This window comes from Blennius ocellaris (genome assembly GCF_963422515.1).
Source record: "Blennius ocellaris genome assembly, chromosome: 24".
NCBI lineage: Eukaryota > Metazoa > Chordata > Actinopteri > Blenniiformes > Blenniidae > Blennius > Blennius ocellaris.
Window position 1 is genome coordinate 4,402,828 of NC_137673.1, and position 20,311 is coordinate 4,423,138.

Below are 20,311 nucleotides of genomic sequence, written 5' to 3' on the forward strand. Positions count from 1 at the left end.
GGTTTCAGCAATGTACATGTACAATGTACATTTACGACACCATCATCTGCAAACAGTAGAAACTGTCATGGGCTGAAACAACCAAGAGATGCATTGTGAAGAAGCTTGAATGTTTATATTGTGCTCTTATCTACTTGATTACTTGGCTTGTTTGTCTCAGACTCTTTCATTGCTGTACGTCCTGTCCCACCGTGTAACGCAGAAATATCACAATATTGGTGACGACACGATGTTAATGACACGATTATAAATAAATACACATAACTGCAATTGGAAATATATCAGCTTTCGCTTCCTTAACGTCGTCTCTTCTTTAACTGGGAGCTCATAGATATTCTTTCAGGGCCAAACTCACAAGGTCTTCTGTCACGTGGCTGCGTTTAAAAAAAAAAAAAAAAAATGATCCTCTTACTACCTTCAATTTCTCTCTTTGGATTGAATGAGACCACCACTTCTCCTTCACGTCCCTTTTCTGTCTTTCATGTATAGATAGATAGATAGATAGATAGATAGATAGGCAGAACTCTGAGATTGTGTGTATGAGTGGAGCAAACAGGAACACATGGGCCGCGTGGGCGTCTTCTGGCAACCAACAGCCACGTTGCCTCCTTTACAACAAAGGCAAGAAACGCTACATTTCATATCTTCCAGTTAGGATTCTCAACATGAAACTGAGAACGTGGTGAATCTGTCACCAAGACAGTCTGATTTCTGATGGATGTGATTGTAAAAAAAAAAACCCCAAACACAGGGAAAATGTTCTTTTTTTGAGGACAAAAGGTTTTAGCGTTCAACTGAACTGAACACGTCGAGGTCAAGCGTCTCAGGACAGGTGATTCATGTCGGGAAGCCAAAGCCTCGGCTAATCCCCCTTTATTGGAGCCCAACGCTCGTCAGGACGTACACACTGTTGAACTTTCATATCCTCCTTTCCCTTGGTAGAGCGGACAAACGCAATCCAAACAGTCTTGGTTCTGACAAACGAGGCGGCGTTGCACACGCCGATCTCGGCTATTGAGTGCGAGTGAATCATCGTTGCAGACAATATCTTTGTCAAACACTCTGGCCTTGATGGATAGACGCTGGCAGATTTGCAGAGCCATGGCAACAGTCAAGTGTGAATCCCGTTGAGCGTGTTAGTGCCGTACAGAAATTGGTCGGTTAATTCCAGCATGCAGCTCACTGCAATTACCAAGAAAAAAAAACAAAACATCTTGTCAACGCAACACACATACGATATTGAAACTCCAATAAGAGGGAAATAAGTCTTTGTTAGATTACAGGGAATTCATCGATTTAAAGTGTGAGAATTGGTGGAATCCGGGTTGATAATCGAACATAAAGTGAAAGAACAAGATAAAGCCACTCTTAATGCATGTTTGGGCCCAAATCGCACATCGACAGGAGCCGTTTCTTGGTTTCTCAAGGATAATGTGGCAGGAACCCCCTCCTCGTGTACCTGGGCAGCTCCCAGGAAGCTTTTTCGCAGCACAAATGCGACTTCTCCAAGCCATTCACAGCAAAATATGTCAAAAGAATATGTAGAGGGGGAGAGGAAGGAGGGGGACGTCATAATAAAGTGACACACAAGCACACGCTGAGATACACACTGGCTTAGGACAAGAGTCCACAAAAGCTGAGCGTGGGTGGAAGTGGTAAAGAGGAGGAGGAGGAGGAGGAAGAGGAGGAGGAGGAGGAGGAGGAGGAGGCAGGTGATGAAGAAGAAAAGGCTGCTTTCACGATCAGGTTGGACGCTGGGGCGTTCAGGCTGTGGCACATTACCCAACAATCGGGGCGAGTCTGCGGCATCAGACGCCTGAATGGCCGACTTTGTCATGTAAATGATGGCGGATGAATAAGTCGGAAAGTTGGCAAAATGTCGGCGAGCCCAGTGAAATTTACAGGATCAACAGTGACGGAGAACTCGAGAGGAGTCTGAGTTGGCGAAGGGCTTTTGTGCCGCGCGTGAAGCAGCGGCCGCTTCGCGCCGCTTTCGTGACATCTCACTTCCTAATTGTGTTCTTTTGCATATTTCAGTCGATTTGCTTGAGAGCTCAGCGCCGCCGACACCGTGTCTCACATTGAAAATCTTTTGTTCGCCTTCCGTCACTGAAATACATTAGGTTTTCAAAAGGACATCTTCTAGCTACAACTTCCAGATAACTTATGAAAAAAAAAAAAAGGAATTTAATCAGAAATATCTTGAACGTGGCCAGTTTCAGCTTAAAATGAGCTAATTATGATGTAATTTGAGCTCAAATCTTAAACAGTTGCCTGAGGCGATACTTAGACTTTCAGATTGTTTTGGTTTTTGCCGTCTTGTCAGTTGATTCATTGACTGTATTTTGATTTTAGTAGATTTATTAGTTTATTTTGGAGGGTACGATGTTGAGACCTTGGGGCAGAATATGTGAAATTCTCCTTCAGCAGAAGTACCGATACTCGTGTGGAACCAGCGAGATGTTTTAAAGTTTTATAGAGTGGAAAGTGAAGAAATTCGGGGAATAAAAGCAAAAAGTCATCGGCAAAATGAATTATTCCAGTACAAATACGTGAACATTTTGCTTAATTTCACCAACGAAGTGGCTTCGTTAGCCACTCTCTAAAGTGGGCGTGTCATGCCAAGGCCCTTTTGAAAAATCACAATTTCCTAAAATGACAGAAAAGTCGCCTCCAAGCATTTATTTGCCTGCTTGATTTCAAGCGGCATCATTTAACAGTTCATTTCAACACCAGTCATGACTCACGTGTGTGTGTGTGTGTGTGTGTGTGTGTGTGTGTGTGTGTGTGTGTGTGTGTGTGTGTGTGTGTGTGTGTGTGTGTGTGTGTGTGTGTGTGTGTGTGTGTGTGTGTGTGTGTGTGTGTGTGTGTGTGTGTGTGTGGGCTACACACACCTGTACACATGTGGGTGCGTGAAAACAGCCACAGGTCCGATCATTCGGTACACTTTGACACAACTGGGGCTGCAGATGGAAGTGAAAGGATGTGATAGAATGAAAATTAAAAAAGAGATGGAGGAAGCGGGGAGGGGGAGGGGTGGAAAAAAAAAGAAGCAGCGAATGAAGCAAATGATAGCCAAACCTGTGAAGAGATCAGCTCCGCTATGAATAAACATGAACAAGCTCAGCCCACGCCGATATCTCCTCTTTTACCTCTCTTTAATACACACACACACACACACACACACACACACACACACACACACACACACACACACACACACACACACACACACACACACACACACACACACACACACACACACACACACACACACACACACACACACACACACACACACACACACACACACACACACACACACACACACACACACACACACACAGAGTCTCACCTCTCCTGCCTCCGAACCGTTTCATCTCTTCTCTCGGAGATCGTTTTGAAAATCTAAGCCAAACAGTTGAAAATAATCAATCGAGTTTTGTTTGCGAACTTTATCCAACTCGGAGGTCACGACATGTTGCTGCTCTCCCTTTGATTAGTCTCAAGGTCACCGGCGAGGAGTTCGGCACATTGCACTTCTCCTTCACAAAAAAAAAAAAAAAATTAAATAAAAAATTTGAATCTTCTCTTGTCAAGCGCTGCTGTTGCCAAGGCAACGGCTGGAGAGCAGTCATAGGTGGGTGGCGATGCCCGGCAGCGATCCGTCTGAAGGGCTCTCATTGGCCTCTCCACCGTTTCCCACAATCCTTTGCTGCGGCCTCCCCGCTGCACCCGTCCGAGGGTGACCCGGTGAGAAGGTCAAACAGGAAGTGGAGGCACGTGCGTGTGCGTGCACGTCTGTTTGTGTGTGTGTGTGTGTGTGAGAGAGAGAGAGAGAGAGAGAGAGAGAGAGGGAGAGCAACGAATGGGGTGGATTGGCTGAGGAAGTGTGACAATCCAGCTGTGCATGAGGTAACAGCGTGCGACGGGATGAAACAGGTTGGAGAAGATGAAGGAAAAGTTGGTTTAAAGCAACTTGAAAAAACCCGGGTTCCTCAAACGATTCCATTCCCAAAGCGAAATGTGTTGAGTGAAAGATGAATTTTTATGAAGTCTTATGGTTCAACAGTGTCACCTCTCCTTCAGCATCATACCTGTTTTCGAAGAAGCTCTTTTAAGGAGGTTCCGTGTAGTTTTGTGTTATAAATGTCAGTAACATGAGATTAAAATGATTCTCCAGGTGAAAGAGGGGCAAGAGTAATGGCTGGAGAGGTATTTACTGCTGTACAGATAGAAATTGCAGTTTGAATTTGATTCAATTCAAAGTCATGACATTTAAATTTGGTTGAATTTCATTAGATTTGATTATAAATGTTTTGATTCCACTAGATTTTTGTCTGAGATTCTCATACTAGATGGTTATGGTAAGATCTGGTTAGACACAATTATTATATTATATTATATCGTATCGTATCGTATTATATTATAAGATTTTTATAGATATGGTCAGTGTAGATAATGTTATTTGGGATCAGATTGATTAGATGTTTGTGAGATTATATATTATTATATGAGGTTTTTTTCAGTAAAAATTACATTCAGTTTTATTAGAAGACGATTACAAAGAATTTGAGGTCAGAAGATGATATCAGATTACTTTACATCACACTCCTGGTTGAATTTGAACCAGCATGTTGATCCTGTTGTTCATGCCATGCAATTATCTGTTACCTCCACATTCTCGTGCTGAGAAAACTATAAAAACCAAATTCTTTGGTAAAGCAGCGTCTGATAAAACCTCATTAGAGGCGGCTTCAGTTCTGCCTCCACCTCGGTAATTTGCAGTGATTGCCGGGACTTCTTCAAACAGGCTGTTGTGGGGGGGTGGGTGGGGGTGCTAATCAAGAGAAATCCATTTCCACTAACCAGTGTGCAGTCATGAGGACGTCTTTTGTGTGGAGCCCACATTACATTACCACATACTGTTTGGAGTCCAGTTTCATTATCTGCTGCTTTGTGTCCAACGGTGGACCGTCAACCGTGTTTTCCTTCACTTCAGAGGTGATCTAAAGATCCTCCATAGAATTCCCATTCCAACATAAAATATGTTTATATTCTATGGGAACTATGAGCTTATTTTGGTTTTGTTTGGCGCGTCGAATGGGACGAATCACAACCAGCAGACTATTTGACTGCCGTCATGACCGACACAATATCGCCAGTGGTGTTTTTCATGCTTTCATTCCCGTGATTCTACGTGTTTTCGTTCTGTTCATTTTTCCCACGGCAGTGGTGGCGGCGGTGGGGGGGGGGGGGGGGGGTCACCCGGTGTCCAGTTTCAGGTAGCTCGGCTGTTTCCAGAACGTGAGCGGGGCAGCAGTGCTGGGAGCCATACCGGGACACTTTGGGATCAGTTAGATTCCCGGAATTCCTCACATAGTCCCTTTGAGGGGAAAGCAAATAGAGAGGGGTTTAACGCCCCCCCCCTCCCCCTCCCTCTCCCTCCCTCACACCTCCACGCATGCCGAGGAGGGGAAACGCCGCGCTCGCATCGGGGCTTATCACAAGATAACGGCAGTACCATGCAGGGCCGGGGTCAATTCCATTTAATTCGCTTACAGTAGTTCAGGAGGAGGATTTCTTTAAGAAGTTTCACACGTACTAAACAATGAAGTTCCGATTGTCATGTGAGCTGCAAGTTAAGATTCAATTCATGCCAGAATTCCTCCCTCTGTCACATATGCGGTCGGTTTGTAGATTTATTCCCAGGACTGTTCCACTTCGAGACCATCCTTGGGCGAAATGCATTAATTCAATTAGTTCTCGCTGCGACCCTGCAAAGACGCCACGGGCAGGACAATAAAAGTCCTCAGGAGTCCATTCTTGTCCTGCAGAGCCCAGTGACCGGGGGAACTGAAGTCCTGTGTGGGCGACCGGCAGGCGACCTGGAGAGGGAAAAGTTAGCGAGGCATTGGTGAAAAGTTCACCAGTTGGGAAATTCAACACAATATCCTGGAGCAGGTGGAGAATATCGCTTTTGTGTTCCAAGATTCTCGATGCAATGGCGCTCCAGGACGCCATGTTGCCCTGGTCACTCGACCTGATTGGCTCAACACGACGCACCTCGAAGAAATATTCCTTGATGTTCGTTCTCCTCAGACGAATAATTGATCAGAGCTGCTTCTTATGCATCAAGCAGGAAATCTTTCTTATCATTGCACCTTTTTAGGATGACTTCATCCTGATGATAGTTTGACTTTTTCTTTGTTTCATACTAAGAAATCTTACACATCTTTTCTTTTCAAGAGAGTGATTTTTCACCAACCGATGGCACAAAGTGGTCTTGATTGCAACACCGGAACAAGATGGCCTCTGCCTGATTTGAAAGATGTTTTGGAAATGGCACCATGGTGACAAACGCATAGAAGAGGATGTGTCACGAAATCGCATGAAAGTTGTCGACAGAGTTTATTTTCTGGTTGTACGTTGTGCAATTTGGCACATAAATTGGTAGTGAACTTCCTCTTGAAGTCTGTGTCACTTTGACACGTTTTCCTCACAATATTCTTTCATGTTGTAATGTGAGAAACGTTTTGTATCGTCCATTTAACAAATTCATCTTCACACCATCTGGTGGTATAAAGCGGCAGTGCAAGACTGGATCAAATCGCCAGACATTCAGGATTAAACAGATCTTTTCAGCGGCATCATGATTCTTGTTTTCCTGAATTCTGATGAATGATTGAAATATAGTTTGATACACATTAGCAGATGTACAACCATGATCAGTTTGAAATGATCAATCCCGATCAGCAGGATATAAATCGTTATGCTAATCAGTGTTTGTGACCCAGTTGAGGCTACGTTTACATTATTTGCCAGCTGTAAAATCTTGGCATTGTTGTGAAAAGCAAACAGGAAGGGAAAAGGAGGGGGGAAAAAACCATGAGCAAATTGAGGTGTTGAAAAAACAGAGTCGCTGATGATTATGTAGACGCAATCAGAGCCTATTGTACTGCCCACAAGCAGTCAGAGGAGCTGTTAGTCACTATGGGAATGTGAGGTTACTGACGAACAGGCTTGGATTTAAAGTGGTTTAGTATGGAGAACACACAGTGTAAAGAAAGACAACACTAAACCATCACTTCATTGGCGTGAGTATAAAAGTAACTCAAGATGGGATTTGGTAGGGAGCTACAAAATCAGGCTGACCGAAAACAACCGTCCTCCGTCTCATGAGGCAGCAAACTGACGGAGGAGGTGGAGGTTATGACACTGCAATCCAAATAGACTGAGTAACTCCTGGAAGGTGGAAGCAGTTATAACCCGAGAGTGTGCAACATCGCCTCTGAGGTCATATTCATGGGGAATGAATGTCGCGCGACGCCGATCAGACCGAACTCCATCAACCGCCTGATTGACAAGCGGAGGGAAGTGCAAAACAAACAGGCAGAAGTGAATCAGCCCAGAGAGCCAGACAGAACAAACAAGCCGAACAAACAGCGGAAAAAAGAGGCATGCGGAGGTCTTAAAGGAAGGTTATGCCAACAAGGCTTTTTACCTGAATGAGTTACTGATCAATAAAGGGATCAGAGAGCTGGGGGGGGGGGGGGGGGGGGGGGGGGGGAGTTCACTCCTCATCCTGGACAATCATTTAAGCTTCCAAACCTCCAAGAGCCTCCATGATTACACTGGGAGGCTTATTCATTCATCTCGCCTGCCAAGTCGCTCACAGATGGGATTCTTACTGTCACATGCTGCATGACAGTACGCAGGATGTCTTGTCTGCAGCGGGAGGAATGTGCATGTGAAGAATTCACACTGTGTGCATGCGAGCACTTTGCAATCCTCAGTTTTTCACTGTTTCAAACAACGGCACTGAAATCCACACGAGACACACCTGCACAGAAAGGACACCCTCTGGGTCTGCTCCGACTTTTCACGCTGTTTTCTTCTCCCCCCTAGTGGACAGCACGTGAAACTGCAGCCTCTCCTGCAGCCCCCTGCCAAGGTTGTTACTGTGCAGCATAAAGACTGCAGCACAGCACTCAGACTGAGGGCAGACACTGTGTGCAAATAAGTAGTAGTGTTTGCTTTGCTGCGCTTGTGGCACCGGCTGGGAGGAGCTGAGGAGGAGATTGTGCTGGAGGCCTGCAGACGACAACGCAGAAGCATCGGTTCTATCCTAAATGCAGCTTGGTTCCTATACAGGGACGTACATGTGCTGTAACACATGCATGTGCGTCTTCAGTCACCACAGAATCATTCCTTCTGGATCTGGCGGCTTTCACTTTTGCAGGATTTGTTGAAAGTCAAGCTTGGTGACATGCAGATTGAAAGGATCTGCCTCCCTCTAGTGCAAGGGTGTCAAACTCCTTTTCGTTCAGCACGATTTCAGCTTGATAAAATGGTGCCACAATAACATTTAAATCTAATCGTTACAGTTCGACTTTGCTGTGGCGCAAAGCATACATAATGAAAATGTTTATTTTCTATAAAACCAAACGATTAATTCCAAGAAAATCTCAATAATCTCAACGTAAAGCCAATTTTAATTTACCTTTCATGGCAGAATTACTGATATTTCAGCTCGAATCTCAGTGTTGTGTCCAAAATTCTTAAAAAAAATTGTTTTGAATAAAGTCAATGTTTATTTTTTACAATTTCCTTGATGTTTATTTGGGCTGGACCCACAGGTCTTATGTTTGACACCCCTGCTCTAGTGTTTACAGCGCAAGTGGAGGATAAATACGACAATCTGCATTCAAAAAGTGAACTTTTAGGTTAAAATATCGAGAAAAACTTGAAAAACTCGATATGAATCACAATAACAAGTCGTTTTCTCTTCGACTGTGCCAGAAATCTGTGGGACATGGCTCTGAAACCATGGGAAATAGGAAAAATAACAACAAACACTTTGAATAATGACTAAATCCGTCATTTTAACCCATCAAGATTGACGCAAATATTCAGTTTTGACTTTAACTATGTCGGTTTGTCCTGAATTTAGTTGGTTTAGCAACATTAAAATATAAAGGTTTTAAGGTACATGTGGCTTTTCTTTTTCCACAAGAACACCTTTCAAAGTCCACACAGGAAATCGCCGATCCAGGAATTGAACTACTGTCCCCCTGCTGTGAGGTGGCAGTCCAAACCACTGCACGTACGTCCCATTATTTATTAGATGTCTTCTGAGCACATCCTGGTTTTGCCCCCCCCTCCTCTCCACTGGGGGGCAGTATTCATCTGCAGAAGGCCTGTCATTCCGCCCTCTCACTCTTTCCTCTTCACACTTTGCCCAGTAGAACAAACTCCAGACCACCGGCGTGCAGACCCCACTTTGCTCACTCGGCCTCCTCTGGGGGGGCGGCGAGAAGAGGATCCTGTGTTTTGTTGTGTTTTCATGGAGATGTCAGGTCACACTTTGTTGCCGCCAACGCCGTCCTCCATTCTTCTCTCCGCCGCAGCTCGATCAGTCGCTATAATTCACACCAGGCCCGCGGGCGGTCCGAGCCAGGAGGGTTTTGCGCTCGCCGAGACTTTCCCCTCCGGCTCTGACGCTAATGGGGACTGATGGCACTGGGACGCCGGGTCCCTCGCCCCCTCCCCACCCTTTAATTGCCTTTCTCAGATGTCAACAGTGGCATCTGTTATGAGCGATGATTATCACGACCAAAGCAACCGGCGAGCCAGCGTCTGATTTTTATCGGCGCAGGAGCGAGGAGGCCGCAGCTAATCCCGCTGCCTGGTACAGTACATCTAATTTCACCCTGATTTGCAGCCGTTCTGGACCGGGCGGGATGCTGAGGACGGGGGGATCTTATCAGAACGCGTCAAAGTTTGCTGCAAAGTGCTGATTCAGCAAAGCAGCCATTTCTTTTTCCCTTCTCCTGCTTTTCTTAGGTTACAAGCAGGGAAACATCCAGAGGGCTCAGTCTATTTCCTTGTTTCCACATGTGATGACCGATGCTAGCACAGTTTGGGATGGAGATAAACAATAATGAAAGAATTATTTTAGCAATGAATTCAAAATTTAAAGTGAAAAAACTTGCACTGATTTCAGTACGTGAAGTGAGATCAGAAATGATCGTGTCGTCTGCAAACAGGATAAGAGCGTTTTTTTTTTTGTTTTCCAGCTTAAAAACGTACGTGTGTTGTAAATACTTTAGTTTTGTCACTGGATTTCTGACATTTGCGTCTGAGTTCTACCAAATATGACACAGAAATACCAAGTTCATTCTTTATGTATTCCAAGGATAAAAGTTGGGTTGACAACAATGTTGGTAGGTCTTTGTGAAAATACCAAACAATTCCACCATAATTTGAAGGAAAATATCAGCAGGTACTTTAAGTGGAAGCCTTTTGAAACCTGTGTGTGTGTTTGGACTGCTTCGATTGATAAATCTAGATTACTGACAGTCAGTTCACGGTTTCCAGAAGAAATCCTGATAAAAACAAATAAGCGGAAGCTGAAATTCTCAGTTTTCATCATCGATAAAACGAGCTTCAGTATGAAACTATAAGAGGAACAACCATCTGGGAGCAGAGCACATTTATTGATTCCAGCTTTCCTCATCTCTGTTAAGAACTTCATATTCTAGCGCTAAGGTTCAGTTTTAAGGCTACGATTTCAAATCAGGGAATGAAAAGTGTTGGGACTCAGAAATCTAATAAGGCTTTGTTCTTATTACTGCATCTGTTTCTGACACATTGGAGAAGGATGTGCTCATCAGCTCAACCTTGATCCTACTGGTTTGACAAACGTTAAGATATTTAAAGCTTCAGGATCTTAAAGTTTGGGAAAAGTGTGTGTGTGTATGTGTGTGTGTGTGTGTGTGTGTGTGTGTGTGTGTGTGTGTGTGTGTGTGTGTGTGTGTGTGTGTGTGTGTGTGTGTGTGTGTGTGTGTGTGTGTGTGTGTGTGTGTGTGTGTGCGCGCTGGTCATGTGAGCCTCATTGTTTTAGGCTTGCACACTCAAACAGCTGTTGATTGTTATGGTCGGCCTTGCATTTGTGTGTGTGTGTGTGTGTGTGTGTGTGTGTGTGTGTGTGTGTGTGTGTGTGTGTGTGTGTGTGTGTGTGTGTGTGTGTGTGTGTGTGTGTGTGTGTGTGTGTGTGTGTGTGTGTGTGTGTGTGTTTGGGGACCTCGTCAAACCATCGTTTGTCCTACTTTCTTCGGCGCACCAATAAAAATGGCCGTCTGTTAATTGTCAGCGCATGTAAACAATCTCCGCTCGGCTGTTTGTTTGTCTGTCTCGTCAGGTAACGTCTCTTCCTCCCGACACTGCGACACTAAACCACGACTCCTCATACGCACAACCTGCCTCCTCGCCGTTTTCCTATCACCCACATGTTGTTGGTTTTTTGCAGTCTTTTTCCAGGAAAAGCAGTCGTTTACCGCCGTCGGGCCGCAGCTTGATCTTTAAACTTCACTTTGTCTCGGGCTGGATTTGTGGAGTGTGAAGAGGTTGTGTTTTCACACTTCAGATAATAAGACGGGAGAAGCACGTGAGTGCGTCTGCCGCTCCACGCAAGTTCAACCGAGCGCAGACTTTCCTCTCACTTTGAACGTGTGTGAATCCAAGCAGCCAGGGCATGCTTTTGCTTTGGGGTCAGGATGTGATGTTCTGTTCTCTAAACATTAAACTGGGTCAGATCAGATTGTCCTGTACAAACCCCCCCCCCCTCCAAATCCTTCATTCATGTAGACGTTAATCTGAACCATACCATGTTTGCAGTTGCAGTAACTCTACACCCTGTTTCTTCTCTATCTGCATGGATATGAAGATAACTGGAACACGTAAACTCCGCTGCGAGGCGGCAGTAACCACTGATCCACCGTTCTCAGAGCAACCGGCGACTGAGCGTCGTTTGCTCCGAGAGGAAACAAACATGTTGCTTTATTACTTTCACAAACTCCCAGATGGAGCGGGACCGCCACAGATCCATGCCGGCGCTTACTGCTGGATCCTCTGAAATGAAATTCTGACTGTGTGTAATTAATGGCTGGAGGCTGGAACAGCGGAGGCTCCATTTATTTATTTTAATAATCTGGAATCTTTATTCTGAAGAGGGTCAGCTGTAAAAAAAAAAAAAAAGTTAGTTTCTGTGAGTTTTTCTCTGATGCGAGGTTAAAGACGACTGCTTTCCAGGACAAACAGAAAACCAAACGAGGTGCAAATCTCCTTAAAGCTGCGAGCAAACGAACTGGAGGGGCTTCACCAGAGCCGGGGGGGGGGGGGGGGGGGGGCTTATGGGAATTTAGGAAACACTCGCGCCAGTGTCGTCGCTGGCACGAACGGAGGCTGCAGATATCATCCCTTCGTGGAAATCCGACCGCCGCGTTACCGTTAATTTGATGATGACACGTTGAGAATGCGGCTCGCTGCACTTTTTCGCCGAGGTTTTGCCGCCTGATGTTGTCAGGAAACGCTTGACCCCATTTAAGGTGAAGAATGAATCACGGTAGCAGGAGCGGCGGCACCGGCGCCGCACGCTCTTTCGTGGAAAGATCAAGTTGGGAATTTCCACTCAGGCCCGTGTGGCTCCGCTACAAGTTTGGCACCCGGCCGCCGCCGGCGGTTTTTCCATGCCCACGCCACTGACCTACAAACGTGTGTGAAATTTACGCGTGCTGTGAATGTGACCTACTGTAAGAGATGGAAATGTGCGGCGTGTCGTGTGTAGCCTTGTCAGGAGGGATTTAGCCTTCTGGGTTTGACGCGGGTTTCGTGGGAGGGGCGGGGCCACTCTATCACCCAGGACAGGTGGCGTCGGGGTTAAGAATGAGCCAGAAGGAGCCCTTTGCCAGACTTCCCCACACTTTGTCAGAGGACTGACGGCACGCTGGCGTGTTATTCCTGAAATGTAGCTTCCTTTCATGGAAATGCGGCGTTGGACTCTCCAGATACACAAGTAACTGGAAGCAGATCGCGGGGTTTTACACGCTCGATCACGAAACGGAACAAAGCCGACGACTATCAAACGAACCCCATGACTCGTCGGGGAGCGTCCAGCCGTCGCGTGTCTCCGGCGGCGGCGACCGCCGGCGTACGGTGGCTTCCCACCTCGGAACAAGAACGACTGAGCTGCTGGAGTCCCGTCGCGCGACAGCGTCGGTCCGTCCAAAGTCAACGGACTCCGCTGTGAGAGCGTAACCAAAGGAGGGACGGGTGGGAGGGGAGGCTGCAACTCCCACGTGAGCGAAAACATCGCCCAAAATAGCTGCACCATCAGTATAATGGCTTCATTCATTCATCCATTCATCCGTCCTGCTGCCCCTTTTCCCTGGTTTTGACCTGATTGGAGCTCCGGGTTTGTGGTATTCCCACATCAGGGAAGTTTCCCTCCAAAGTGACTCACAAATACAGTTCTCTGACGTTTTAAACGTCCCTGGCACTTCGCTGTGTTGTTCTTTGAGGAAAAAAGTTCCTTTTTTTTTAACCCATCTGGCAGGCAACCAGAATAAAAACAACCCCGTAAGCCCACACACACACACACACACACACACACACGCACACAGGTACTGCAGTATTCCCTATGAGGCCACACTCAGGCGGATTTGATGTGACAGGCAAGAAAACTTTCTCCCGCTGCTTCACCTCGTAGAAATAGATTTATCACGGCTCGGCTCGGCTCAGGATGTTTGTATGCACATGTCCGTTCATGATGTATCGTTCTCTTTTTGCAAAGCATATGGCAAGTCCTTGCAATTAGGCCAACCCCCCCCACCCCCCCCCCACAATATGCACGACCGCGAGGAGAAGTTATGAGTCGGTTGTGGAGCCTTCAGGAAGAAGAGTTGATCACTTTCACTCATATTTGCATTCCAGCGAGGCGGCCTGCTTCTGGCTGCGGCGGACGGTTTGGCCGGGCCGACATCTCGACGGATTCCTGCCCGCCGCTCGCGCTCGTATCGGGTTTTTTTTGCTCTTTTCCGGCTCATTTCGCACACTGACAGGCGGCAGGGCGAGCACTGGCACCGGCGGTCGCGCTCTGCCTATCAGCCGACACTTCGGTGCATCAGGCTGGCAGCACGTGCCGGAGTTTCATCCCCGCAACCAAGTGCTTCTTCATATGTGTGTTGGTGTCTAGACGAGACTTGAACGAGGCCATGTGTGCGTCCATGTGGATTTTCGTCTGAACTGTGGTTCTTCTTCTTTCTATTTTTTTTTTTTTTAGAGCTTCTCACAATCAAAACCAACACTGAGACGTCTACATTTCAAGTGCAGCTTTTAAAAACATTGTAATAAATGTAGCTCGGCGGCTGTGGATCAGTGTGTGTAACTGTCCGTAAATCTGTCCGGGGTTTGGCGAACAGTTAACGTACGTTTTTTTTTGTTGATTGTAACTTCACGTTTCACAAATTGTATTCATAGTTTGCCTCAACTGCTCGTTGCTCGTCTGCCGCGGTTTTCAGTGCAGGGATTTGAACCTTCTGAGCACAATTCGCTCTTGAGGTTGTGAATTCACCTCCGAGCAACCCGAAGACACTTCAAGGGTTTCTGCTTATTGATTTACAGTCAATGAAGTTAGAAAATGTCGAATAGGCAATCTTTTCTTGATGAAATACTGCTGATAAAGCAGGTGTGCGTCACTTGGATTGAGATGGATGAGGTTGGGATTGTGACTTTTGACTTCAAAGAGCCATATATCCTGCGTACAACTGAATATTAGTTCACTTTCAGCAAAGTTCAGAGTAACAAGATCCGAGTTAGAGCCGCTTCCCTGCGGTCGTACACGTCTGCATTCAGAGAAACTGCAGCTGACTCCCGACTGTTAAGATTCACAGTATTCTGTCTTAATATGATAAAATACAGTTTTTTGTTGTTGTTCTTTTAGACCAGACGGATCTGATGAACTTCAGAGGTGGAATAAATGACCCATTCTATCAAATCTGCAGGTGATTTCTCCATTTTTTTAATCGACTACAGGCATCTGCAACCTCTCTGAGAAAAAATGGCAAAAAACCCAAACAAAAATCAGAATTTGAGACGGCTCATGGGCCAAGAATTGCAAATAAAATAACTGCTGGAACAAAAAAGGAAAAAGGGGGGAAAAAGCTATAATTATCAAAACTTTTTGATTATTTTTATTTGGTGAAAACTGCCAAAATAGTTATTTATACTATAAAATGTTGCAGTTCCTTGATTTAGTAGAATTTCTTCGTATGCTAAATTTTCTTGACGTTGTTATAGAAGCTCGACTGTTTAATATGCAAGTAATTCAATAAAATTAGCAAGTTGAATTCCAAGCAGTGCTTGTTTTGGTAAATATTTGCTTTAGTTGAACGGAATCACGGACGTGCGACACACAATCAGACCCGTGTGGAAATATGGAGGCCCTCATTAATTCCCTTGAGATGTTCTGGAGTTAACACAAGAAGAAGAACGCAGGGTTACCGTGACGGTTGACCTTTGAGTCCGAAGGATCGGTGACTTCCTCGGGAGTTTATCTTAAGAAGATGGAGAAAAAGTGCTGAAACGTGTTCAGAAAAGTGACGCGCCCTAAATGTGTAACTGCTGGTTTGAGTCTAAATGTGATTAAATGTGGAGTTGTGAGCCAGCGGGCTGCATAAGCAATGCCAGGGTTTTCCTACAGGCCGTACCTGATGGTAGTCTGAGGAGTGAGTGTGGATCCTGTGTTTATCCTGCTCCAACCACACCGCTGATCCCCGGCCAAGTGGGTCAGTCCCGCTGGAGACAAACACTGATGGAGCTGCACAGGAAGACGGAGAGTTCATGGAAGGAGGTGAAAAAAAAAAGAGAGAGAAAAAAAAGCGGTGTTTATTCACCCTCATTCCACTTGAGATCTGCTCACGTTTTTACAGAATTGAAAGAAAAAAAGTGTAAGTGTGTGTGTGTGTGTGTGTGTGTGTGTGCGTGTGTGTGTGTGTGTGTGTGTGTGGGGGGGGGGGGGGGTGTCACGGGCCACAACAAGGCCGCCGTGAGAAAGCAATCCCACGCCGCTGAGGTCAGCACTTTCAGGAAATGTCTCCTGTACGTATGGATGTGTAAGGGGATTTACTGTGCGAGTGTGCGCACGTGCTCGCTGCTTAACCGCTAACAGACTCGTCCCAGATGTGCGGCGGCGTGAAGCAGCTGGACAGTTTCTGACGGGCCTCGGAGGTGGTCGGGGGAGGGCCACGTCTGCACAAACAAAACTTCATGTTCCCAAACCCCCCCCCCCCCCCCCCCCCCTCCCCTTCTGCATGCACGTGAGCGCTCGCGTACATACATACGAACGCATTGTTATGGCTTGATTGACTCCAAGGCTAACGGCCTCTTAAAGATTACACAATAATCTGGCAGCCATTTAAAGTTCAAGCTCAGAGTGTCAACTGACTTGGAAAAAAATAGAAAGGAAAAAAAAAAAAAAAAAAGAGCTTGCCCTAATTTTTTCGGTTACAATGGAGGAGAAATTTGCATGGGTCAAATATAATAACATAAGCGTTGTTTGAGTACGTCTGGTCAAGCAGTGAGAAGAATCCGATTAGGTGCTTGGTTGGTTCAGGCCGGACAGACACTAAGACGACAGCGGCCACTTCCTGGGAACCGAAACAGACGCGGAGACGCGGCGATTCCTCCTCGCCGTCAAGTGTGTCGAGCCCCGCGGCGTCGCGGTGCGCGAAACCGAAGCCCCGCGGACACCCGCCGCCCCGCCGTCACCGTGATTCGATATGTCATGTGCACGAAGCCCAGTGGAGCAGGTTGTTCCATTGTGAATCACTTGTGGTTTGGCAGGACTCAGCGCCGATCGCTGCCGTGTGTTTTTGTTCTAGATTCTAAAAGAAGATGCAAATCTGTGTTGAAGTGTGTGTGTGTGTGTGTGTGTGTGTGCGTGCGTTTAGTTTTTTTTTTTTTTAAAGTAGAAGCTCTCCGTGGGTCATCCAGATGCTGACGTTGGCCCCGTTGCTGTTGCCACATGTTCGAGGGGAACGTCGACTTCCACCACCATACAGTGTTCCTCCATCACTGACCTCAAAACTGTAAAGAGGAAATAACTCAATAACACAATGCAAGGGGTAAAAACTGAGTTTGTTTACCATTTTGCATCCTCCTTTAATGACCCTCTATAATCTGGTTGTTACTTTAAAACTGATTTATTAAGTTGGAGCTGTCTTTACCCAGTTTAATGTCGAAACCGTCACTGAAATCACTTGTGGAAAACACTAAGTGCAAAAAAAAAAAGAAAAAAGAAAAAGAAATCCCCCTCTTGCGCTTCGTCAAAACAACTTGTCATGTTGCGAGCAGAAGGGCATTAAATATCTGGAGTATTTTGCTCGTCGGAAGCCAAAAAGTCTGCCCAGGGAAAATCGTATTGATTTCAAGAGGCAGAGGATAAAAATAAGACTCTAAAGCTTACCAAAAAAAAAAAAAGTTTGGGAGGACGAACCCACTGAGGTTTAACTGTATTGCACTTTTTTATTAATAGTTTGGTTGTTTGGAGGTAAACTGGTTCACTTACTTGCAATGAATCCCATTTTTATTTGTATTTAAGTCGTTTAATTTGAAGTCTCTATAAAAACAAACGGGGAAAAGGCACCCCCCCGACCCCGACATCCCCTCAAAGGTTTCTGAGATCGGTGATTTACCGCGATGATTTTTTTTTTTTTTGAAGTCTGAAAACATCTGCGTCTTTCCGTGGAGCTGTAACTCCTCGACGCACACGTCATCATCCGAACACGGCCTCTCGTCCTCCTGGAGATCTGGGCTCTGGACGAGTCCGGATCAAGATGGGGCAACGTGTTGCTGACGGGAGCCTGAAACGTGGACGCGCCGGGTCGGGTAAACAGTAAAAAAAAAAAACAATAGCGGGGAACTTTTGACGAGTCCATTAGAGAGAGGAGACGAGCTTATGAAAGACACGTGTGGGTCAAATACGCAAGAGGGACGTTTGGGAAATGGAAGTTTCTGTCAGTAAATCTCACTTTAAACAGGCACTGGAGCAATGTTAGGAGGTGATAATGAGAGAAATGGCTTTGGAGTCAAGAAAACAGCTGGATTTGTCTGCTGTGGACATGTCAGCACGTGTGAGTGTGTGTGTGTGTGTGTGTGTGTGTGTGTGTGTGTGTGTGTGTGTGTGTGTGTGTGTATGTGTGTGTGTGTGTGTGTGTGTGTGTGTACATGGGTGTGTGTGTGCGCGGGCGAACCGGACATCCTCGCTTCCAGAAGTCACTGCGGCGGTTTGAGACTCACAGACCAGCTTGTTTTACAGTCAGCGGTTTGGTTTGGGGTTGGGGGGGGGTTGGACTGTGGCTTTGGGAATATGGTGGAGGGAAGGTGGCTCCACACACAGCACAAGTGTGTGCAGGTGTATGCGTGTTTTTTTTTTTTGTAACGGTGGTAGTTTCTATAAATATATAAATACTATAAATACGTTGCCACACTGAGGGTTTCCCTCTCGGGACGGCGAAGGCCATTTGTTTGTTGGTCGATCGCGTCGCCACTTTGGACTTAAATACGTCAACGGTGGCTGCAGCAGATGGGGAATCTCCTCTTCCTGCAGCTACAATCACGACTTCACCGAACACTATATATAAACACATATATATATCTACTCAGTCTACGACACACTACTTTGCTGGAGCTTGTTCAGACCATTGAGAAAGATGTTGGTGTCACCGATCGGACAGACATGAAGCTCCTGTCTGGTGAAGAGTTAAACCAGCGATACAACACAGGAAGTGTCAATAAGGTCGAGACGTTCACGACTCTGGAAGCAGAAATTGCGGTCATCGGTCATCAAATGTAACAGGAAGTGACATCAGCTACATACTTTCTTTGCAGCTGGTGATTTTCTGACTTCTCTCTGCTTCGTCCTTTTCGTGGCCTCCAACAACTCTGACCTTTTGCAACACTTTCTCTCTCTCTGTCATCTTTTTTTCCAGTAAGACTGTAACACTGGAGCAGTGGCAGTCGTGCTCAGCTCCCCGTGTGTTTGGTGTACTCACAACTTTCTTATCGGATCAATTAATCTGGTGCTCTTTGCTCGGAGTCACAGATTGGCCCGATCAGAAAGCCGCCGCGCCGTGTAATTGCCGAATGACTTTCAGGAGCGTGTCGGTGTGGTCGCCAAGTGCAGAACGGGTTTACAACCGAACCGCTGGCCGAGCTCACAATCAGGCGTTTGTGCGAAACAAAATAATAATTTTGAGAAGATTACAGGGATATTTTCAAAATCTGGTGTGAGGGAATTACAACTAAGTCGCTGTCAAATAACAGAATGAGGCCGAGTGTGTCTGCTCGTTGTTTTGCATTTTTTACTACTTGCTTTTGCAATTATAGTAGAAAACTGCTGTAGGAGTCTGTTTCTCTCAGCAAAACCACAAATAAACACACAGGGGTGACACATGTTATTGTTGTTTGTGCAGTGGGTGTAAATTTAGCTCATGAACACTTTAATTGTGTTTTGTTTATGTCCGGGCCGCAGCTGCCCGACTCGCTATCCATCTTCAAATCCTACCGAGGTAACCTAAACCCTCCGGCTTCCACCAAACATAATTAAACGCAATAAAAACGTGACCTACTTTTACGCGATCGCGGTCGGAGACGAGAGGGTCTTAGAGCAGACGGGGTGTCATTGAGGATTAACACACACACACACACACACACACACACACACACACACACACACACACACACACACACACACACACACACACACACACACACACACACACACACTTTCTCCGTCTCTCTGCCCGGCGTTAAGTCTCCCAGTAAGCCCAGTCGTCCGCACACTGTTGCATCTCGGGTTCCTTTCTCCCCCTCATCTGGCCCACATCCCACGTGGCCTCGGCGGACTCCCACCTTGCGGCGGCCTGAGGTCACGGCTCATTTGCGGGGGCCATCTTTGTTTCGCTCTGCAGTGTTTCGATTGGCCACGGGTTTCGGAGAGACATGTTCTGCCACCCAGCCCATGGACAGGATGGCACGATAACGTGCTGATAACCGCAGCCGGGGTTGGACTCCCACTCGGGACTGATTGCAGAATACCACCCTGTCACTGCTGCGCTGTGCATGTGGGAGTCTGATGATTAAAACAAATCAGATTTCACAGAATCGTACTCTTTTTTTTTTTTTTTTCCGGCAGCGGACGTCTTTCTCGAGGAGTGATTCAGCTGCCCGTGGGAGGTTTGGAAACGATTTGCTCTGAAAATCCATCATGGCCTCGAAACACACTAATTCACTTCTATCTAAAAAGCCAAAAAAACGAATCAGAGGGAGAAAAAAAAGAAGTGACGAATGACGTTCGTTAAGTTGTTCGAAAATCAGGTGAGTGAGTTTTCCACAAGCAGATTTCGGGATGTGTCCTGATGACTCATGGCGGCGGATCCTCACCTGAGTAGCCCGTTTTTCTCAGGCTAGC